The sequence below is a fragment of the Curcuma longa genome, chromosome 14, assembly GCF_044706935.1.
Source record: "Curcuma longa cultivar G26 ecotype Majalengka, Jawa Barat chromosome 14, ITB_CL_G26_1.1, whole genome shotgun sequence".
Lineage (NCBI taxonomy): Eukaryota > Viridiplantae > Streptophyta > Magnoliopsida > Zingiberales > Zingiberaceae > Curcuma > Curcuma longa.
The window spans coordinates 8,546,017-8,554,753 of record NC_133874.1 but is presented as its reverse complement, the minus strand read 5'-3'; the positions used below and the strand labels follow the sequence as shown (position 1 = coordinate 8,554,753).

The 8,737-nt window shown below is 36.4% G+C and overlaps 1 non-coding gene across 1 annotated transcript; it reads left to right on the top strand.

The window, feature by feature from the left end:
- The first annotated feature begins 1,662 nt into the window (after window positions 1–1,662).
- TRNAR-UCG (transfer RNA arginine (anticodon UCG)) lies at window positions 1,663–1,736 on the top strand. Its single transcript has one exon. It is a non-coding gene; the product is annotated as a tRNA-Arg (tRNA).
- The last annotated feature ends 7,001 nt before the right edge of the window (window positions 1,737–8,737 follow it).

Sequence of the window (8,737 nt, the reverse complement as noted above, 5' to 3'; positions counted from 1 at the left end):
GGCATAAAGAGATCCAATTCATACACAAGTCAACAAGCATAGTGATTTCAAGCACATGAATAACTAAACTTGATGTAATTCTCACAAGGTATATGGTGGTGCTCTCACTCTCAATAGCATGTATGTAAATGAAGTTCTTACTTAATGCAACTCATGATGTTTCACTACCATATGCTTGCATGTCTCCTACTCTCCACCACTATAAACACAAATATCCATGACTACAAAGGCTTATCATCTCCATGAAGAACAACTCTTGTAAATCACAATAAAGCACAAAAAAGAACACATGAGGAGATTTGTCAAAGATAAACCTTGTTAACTCATGTTTCAAATCACAACTCATGTTTCAAATCACTTATGACCTGATTGAAAACGTTGATATGTTAACTCATATCCATACCTTCTGACATCTTAAACCCAAATAACTTCTACTTAAAATAAAACTTGTTTGTCAAAGATTTAGACATATATCAGCTTTCTAATTTTTGCCAAACTATCATCAGTAATTCCTCATTCATAACATGATACATCACATCATCGGTTAGACTTTACCACAGCCTTTGCTTGTAGTTCCTCCCAATTTGTCTTCTCCATCCCTTTTGATTTCTTTTTGCCTAGCGCCTTCATCATGCCTTGTTCCACTAACATATCTTTAACCCTTCTTTATCATAATTCAAAATTACCAATTCCGTCAAACTTTGCACGATCAAACTTCACATGAAATCTCACATATGATAACCCACGCTCTGATACCAGTTGTTGTGAAAATGCGTAACAAATTTTGACACAAAACTTGAAATAATTGAAAAGAAAAAAAGAGAGAATAACACACAAATTTAACATAGTTCAACGATGTACCTACTCCAAGGAAGCAACGACAAGAGTTTTCTCCACTAGAATAATCAATTAGGGTTACAATTTATGTATTTATACACTCCTAATCATATAGGAATATTTAAGATAAAAATACTCATATTTTATTTGCATCTCTAGCATCTCAGAATGAAACACGATTTGACTATGTTAGAAAACATAACTATTTCTGTGGTGACTTCGCAGCATGAAGCACAGTCGTGCATCCCAACAATCGAGACGGACTTCCCAACAACTATTTTATTTTGTAAGCAAAGTATTATAAATTAATTTATTGGATGAATAAAAATTAATATATACTATTCCACAGTTACGAAGGATTGTTTTAATTAAATAAGATAACAATATTGGTTTTGTACCAGAGCAAAAATGATGCAAATACATAGACATTAATTCAAATTATGGGATGGGGTACAAAATTAGCTATAAAATAAAATCTACAAAACTTAAAATTAGGCTACCAAAGAGACAAAATAATTGATTTAATTTAGTTCAAATGTAAGTTAAACTTTATTAATTAAACAATCAATTAATTAAAGTAATTAAATTAAAAATGATTAATTTAATTAAATACAATAAAAAAAATATTTGATATAAAGTGCACACTTTTAAATATTCTTTTCGCTCTTTAAACAAAATTAAACTCGACTTAAATCGACCTTTGACTTAAATCATTCAATTTTTTAATTATATATTTTAAAAGGCGACACGAACGCGTGGGTGTGATGAGGTGTTATGGCACAATATTTAAGTCTATTATTGTTCCTGTGCAAAGCTAATACATCAGACCGCATAGCGCAGTGGATTAGCGCGTCTGACTTCGGATCAGAAGGTCGTGGGTTCGACTCCCACTGTGGTCGTTATTTTTTATTTTCCTCCTTTTTTTATTATTACTCTACTAACATCACTAGGATCTCTACTCTGCAAATTCACGATGTGAACAAGACAACGCACAGTAGTAGAGGATCCAATTAAAAAGGAGCTCAATTCTTTTAACAAACAGCACACACTTTATTCTCATTATTCATCCCAATATATTAGTTATTAGAGGACCCCTATATCAATATATATATTGGATCGTAGCTCAAACACATGCACACAAACTCACTCGAGTTACAAACTCATATATCCAGCTCCACATCGCCGTTTCTGTCCGCCGACTAACCAGTCACACGGCTGGAACTGCGTGAAGCTTTACCCAAGGCCGACGCTGCCCCCTTCTTGAACCTTTCGTGTAACTGCTGCCCGTGCACATGCACCCTCCACGTCCGCTGCCAGCCCTTCCCTCTCCGCCTTCTTCTTCTTTCTCTTCTGCAGGAAACAAAACACGGCCGCCGCAAGGAACGCGAGGAGGAAGAGGCCGCCGAGGGTGGCGACCACCACGATGACCACGGTGTGGTTTGGGCCCGGCGGTGGCGGTGGAACTAGCGGTGCAGCTGGAGCGGGAGGCGGTGGCAGTTTGGGAGTCGGAGGCGGTGGCGGCGGTGGTTTTACACTCGGAGGCGGTGGTGGTTTTACACTCGGAGGCGGCGGGGGGCTTTGTCGTGGAGGCGGTGGTGGCTTTACACTCGGAGGCGGCGGTGTGGAGGCGGTGGTGGCTTACACTCGGAGGCGGCGGGGGGCTTGATCGTGGTGGAGGTGGTGGCTTTACACTCGGAGGCGGCGGGGGTCTTGGTTGTGGCGGCGGCGGTGGCTTTACAGTCGGAGGCGGCGGGGGGCTTGGCTGTGGCGGCGGCGGTGGCTTTACAGTCGGAGGCGGCGGGGTGCTTGGTTGTGGCGGCGGCGGTGGCTTTATAGTCGGAGGCGGCGGTGGCATTACATTCGGAGGCGGCGGAGGACTCCCTCGAAACGGCGGCGGCGGCGAGTTCACGATCGGAGTGGGAGGTGGGGGGCTTCGACGGGGTGCCGGAGGCGGTGGCGTGGGTGGTTGTCTTGCGGGGGGCGGAGGAGAAAATACTAAGGCCATTGATCGTTTGGTAAAGGGCTTGCGATGAGAATAGACGATTGCTCGAGGTGGTATTTATAGTAGTAAATTGGAGGATGATCAAATGTTGATAAGGTGGTTTCATGCAGCTCATGACTTGGCTCCCATGCCAAGGCTTTTGCTCATCGCGCTTGCTTCCAATCATCATCATCATCGTCTCATCGTTATCGTCGTCTATCACTTTGTTCACTTCGGAGTAAAGATAACTATTTGCTTGAGACTCTGCAGAGTTTCTCTTCTCTTATTTTCTTCCTTTTGCCCATTTGCCAGAGCAAAGTTTAAGCCACCATGAAGTATCTTCATCACTCACGTTTTAATAGAGCTACATTTCAAAAAGTGTTTCTCTTTCTTCAAATGTCACATGCACTTAGAATGAATATATATTTTTTTCATTCATAAAATTGCTAAATTATTTTATCAATTTCAAATTTGAAAATTTTCTTCCCATTGAAGCAATACCTGTGGTGTTAATTGTATTCCATATGCTTTCGTATTCCATATGCTTTCGTATTCTGATTTGAATACGAAGGTGGATCAAATCTTTGATAAATCATGACAGATTGACTTTTGAAGATGGTTTGACAATAACTTCTAAAATAAAGAATTGGCCAAAAGAGTCGGTTGAAGGAGAAGTCCACAGAAAGAGTCGGTTGAAAGACTTGTGCCCTTTCTTTGTTTGTCATAAAACGAAAATGCATTTAATTGCTTTAACATCCAATTTACTCCATTGAGAATCAGACACATGAATATAGAGATTGAGACTCAAAGTTGAAATGAAGTCGGCACATGAGACTGAATGGACACCGAAATCAAGATCCAAGGTTGGGACCCGAGATTGGATAGAGGTCAACACATAGAACCGAGCGAATATCGAGATCGGGACCCGAGATCTGGATCTGAGATTGAGATGAGGTCAACATATGAGGGCGAGTGGATGCTGAGGTTGAGACCCATAGTTAAGACTCGAAGCTGGAAAGAGGTCGACACATGAGCTCGAGCAGACGTCAAAGTCGGAACTCGAGGTTTAGACTTGAGGCTGAAATGAGGTCGGCACATGAGACCGAGTAGATGCCGAAGTTGAAATTTGAGGTCGGGATCCGATACTGGAAAGAGGTCGACATATGGAGCCGAGGAAATGCCGAGATTGAGACCTAAGACTAGAATGAAGTTAGCATATGAGACTGCGCAGATGTTAAAATTAGAGTTTGAGACTAAGGTCGAGGTTAGGATCTGATGCTGAGGTTGCTAGCTGACCACCCTTCAAACCTTATTTAATCCTTCCTGATAGAGGCGGACCTCATTGAAATCTAATCCAAAGGAAATTCGATCCATCACAGACAGACTTCATAAAGACCGACCTGATTGATATTCAACTTAGTTGAAAATGTTCCACTGTTGTTACTTAATTGAGTCATCCCATCCCTTCATTTCAGACCAAATTATGCGCATATAAAATTATGTTCGACTGGCAGTGTTGCCTACTCAATTTGAATCAAGGAAAGCACATTATTAGTAATCTAAGGAAGAGAATACCCTTTTAACCTATAAACATAATGGATTAAGCTAACTAGATTGATAAAACATAACCATACCACTACGGCTTAGATTTAGAAATTTGAAGGATGAGTATTATTGGTCGTCGTGAAGGCAAGAGAAAGTTGAGTGCAGTAAAACCATCTTATTGACTGATAGATTTGCCAGATTTTTTCATTCTCATTCCCTAATTATCCATCTTTTAGTTCTTCTTTTTCTGAGAAAAATATAATCAGCATATGTAACTAATTAATATAATTATTCATCTTTTAACTCCATCGTATTATTTTAGATTGAGTTGATTCATATACCGGGTTTTCTCTTTAAATCTGAGTTTGATACTGGCTTTTTGTATTTCTGAACATGTATCAGACTTGGAATTCCTGAGCATTAAAATGCAAAATTGTTTTCTTTTTTATTGATACAATATAAAAGATTTTATAGTAATCGAATACAATTGATGAAAATCTAAGATGCTGAACAGATTCTGTTTTTTGGGTTTCTGAACAAGATTTGTAGCTCGTTAGTATTTCAGATGCAACGTGAGTTGATCATTAAATGCAAAGTTAAACAGATCAAAGGACTCAATCTTTTAAATTTATTAAATGATGCACTTCTTTATAAAAATATCTTTCCCTTTTACATGTAATTATCCGACCCACTCAAATACTAAAATATATTTAAAATCTTGAAAACTAAATTAACTTTATTATATTTTAAAAATACTATTTCTCTCTCTTAATTTTTTTTAAACATAGAGTTAAATATAGGATGGAATTAAGATTGAAAGATATAATTACATTAAAAAGAATCTCAAAAATATAACAATCTTGATTTGGATACCAACATTTAAATCTAATAAGTTTAAGGATATTAGTGAATTTTAGACCATCAATAAATTTTAGTCAAAATTCATTGATAGCCTTTAGTCACATCTAAATCAACATCAATGTATTTTTACTAGTCTCCTTAGTCATACCATACTCTCTAATCTTGTTTCACATCCTAGATAGGTTGTTTTGAGTTTCTAAAATTTATATAAATATGACACAAATTCATTATTGAATTTAGGCATATCCTATTCATTCAACAATAACATCAATGTGTTTATGTGACTCTTCTGACTTTAACTATGTCCAAATATTAAAATTTACTATTTTACAACTATGAGTGAATTTTGACGAAAATTCACTAATAGTTTTAGTCACATTTGAACCAACTCAAACTAAAACCAATATATTCTTGTGAGCCTCTTATCTCATCATGCCCTTCATCCTAGATTTCGCACCTTAAATAGGTTATTGTGAGTTTCTAAAATTTATACAACTTTAAATTTTACACAAAATTATTATTGAATTTAGGTATATTATATTCACCCATTAAAATATGTATGCATTTCTGGGACTCTCTTAATTCTAACTATGTCTAAAATTTTAAAATCTCGATACTGCACAACCATAAGTGATTTTTCGTCAAAACCCACTCATAACCTTAAAAATATTAGAATCAATCCAAACTAATAATATTGATGCACTTTTAGGAATCTTTTAAGTCTTATTATACACTCAAACCTTAATTTCACAGCTTAAATAATATAATATGCTTTGAGTTTCTAAAATTTAAATATTTTAAGTTTTGTCGTCAATTTGGTGACGAATCCTATTTTCATCGCCAAATTGGTGACGAATCTGGATTTCATCGCCAAAATTTGGCGATGAAACGGGATTTTGTCACCAATTTGGCAACAAAAATCGGATTCATCGTCAAAATTTGGCGATAAAAAAATATTTCATCGTAGTTTCGCGACGAAAAAAAATCTGTCGCAAAATGGCGATGAAATATTTTTTCATCGCAAAGTAGCAATAAATTTTGTGACAAAAATAGTTTTCACAATAAAATTTACGATGAATTTGATATATTGCACAATTAGCAACAAAGCAGATTTCGTCACAAAAATTATCGCTAATTAGCGACGAAAATATTTTTTATCATAAAATATATTGCAATTTTATGATAAAAAAATTTTTTCACTAATTTTCGTCCCTAAAAAATTATTTTTTTGTAGTGTCAGCTGAAGGAGTCGTAGGAGGTTATGAGGAAGACTCAGCTGAATGAGTCGATTGAAGAGTCGGTTGAAGGAGTTGGTTAAAGAACTTAGCTGAAGGAGTGGGTTGTTTCTAAGAAGACGAGAAATTAAAAGGGGGCCAAGGAGTACCTTGAGGTTGCCATTTGTCACACCCCAAGAGATGCCCATCCGAAAATTTTGACAACATCTCTCCTGTAACAATTCAACTTTCTTGAATGCATAATAACATCGAGGCCTACACGGCCGAAATAATAATATAATATATGTAATTAAACTACTAAACTACATAAGTAACGGCTCACACGGCCACACACTAATCCAATACATGAGATATACCACCACAATGAAAAATCGATCACAATTATACAAAAAAACCCTCCACGCATGCTAACATCTACAACAATGCAACGGAAACATAACGACAATATTCACGATGAAATCCATATAAATGGATACAATCCAAACCTAGATCCATACAACATAAAACCATAAAATCGTAATACTCCTCCAACTGTGAGATGGCATAATCGACAGATCTCCTCTAGCATCAGCAGAAATCTTCTATCTACTACCTAGGGAGATAGAAAATCTCAAGGTCTGGGTGGTGAGTACAAAATACTCAATGGATAATCATGATAGACAATGCATGAGCAAAAGTATACAAGATATATAAATGAATAACAGAAATCAATTAGTGATCAATACTAATAGTGAATAAACTATCATAATCCATATGCATGACATGAATGATAATGACACCCAAATGCATTAACCAAGGATCAACCAAGTATACGACCAAATGCAGCATCTATATACGGTCCATTACCTATATAATGCATATAATACAAGCATATGCATGATGACACTCGTCCCATTCACGTATATATGACGTTGGGGGTGTCCGACATCACACTGCCATAATTTCAGCCATACAACAAAGTAGTCTGGTGATAAAATAGTAGGTAGCCATGTATAACTACATACATCCCATGGCCAATGTCTGTCCTTTATACTCGTCCTCGAGTATCACGTCCATACTCTCTGAGTACCTGTACGAGTATCACTTCCATACTCTGAGTACCACCATTCCACGGTGATGAGGACACAAGACATTGACCCGGCTGCGCACATGCCATCTATTAATGATGATAGACCCACAACATTGGAAATTACAATCGCCATCATACACCATAATATCATGATCAAGTAATAATAACCAATATCAACATGTATAGATAATATATCTTAATTGCTAGATAACCAAAGGTTCATACGAGTAATAATATAGAGATTCATAAGGTCAACCGTATTAAGGGCAAGCAAGAGATAATCCTGAGTGTAACCAAGGTATCCGGATAACAAGAAACAGAAGTATGATTAAGGTATCTAATCAACAATAATAGAAAAATAACATGCACTAGGAAAGGAATATCCTATATTGATCAAATACAGGGATTACCCACCTGATTGACGAATCATCGCAATAAAAATCCTAATAAAATTCTTCGTGTATAGCAGGATCAACAAGGTCCTGCAAAATAAAATATCCTATAATATTTTATTAAATTTCGAAAATCCTTGCTGATTCTAAGGTTAGTCTAAATTTAGACGACAATCCTACATCACACGGCCCGACACTGCCGCCCCTTCGTCGCTCGACGCTCTACCGCCTTCCTCGTCTAGAAACAGAGATGCTTTGTTGCTAATTTTGCAACAATCTAACCCAATCTAACTAAACTCATTCCAATTTAGCTCAATCATCACTTAATCAATAAATAAGATCATTAATTAACCAATTAGTCAATAGATTAAATGTTAATTAATCATATTAACTAACATGATAATTAACTAAATTATAATTAATCTAATTTAATTAATTAATAACTTAGTCATTAATTGTTCACCTAATTAAATTAATCTCCTTGTCAATTAAGCATAAACCCTAATTAATTAAATCTTATGTCAATTAACTAGGCCAAAACCTTAACCTATTCAATTCATAATCCTATGAAACCCTAATTCCAGACAGAATTCTAACAAAGTTCTAACACTCGAATTAACTCATCTAAAACCCAAAATCCAATATCCATCGCCATTACTTACCAACAAAGCAGAACACAACGATTATGTTACCTCAAGATGTATTGCTCATGATGGAGTAAAGATTATGTTACCTCAAGAATTGGTTGCTGAAATATGAAGCATTAGACTAAAGCTTGATACATCTCAGAACACAATGATTATGTTACCTCAAGATG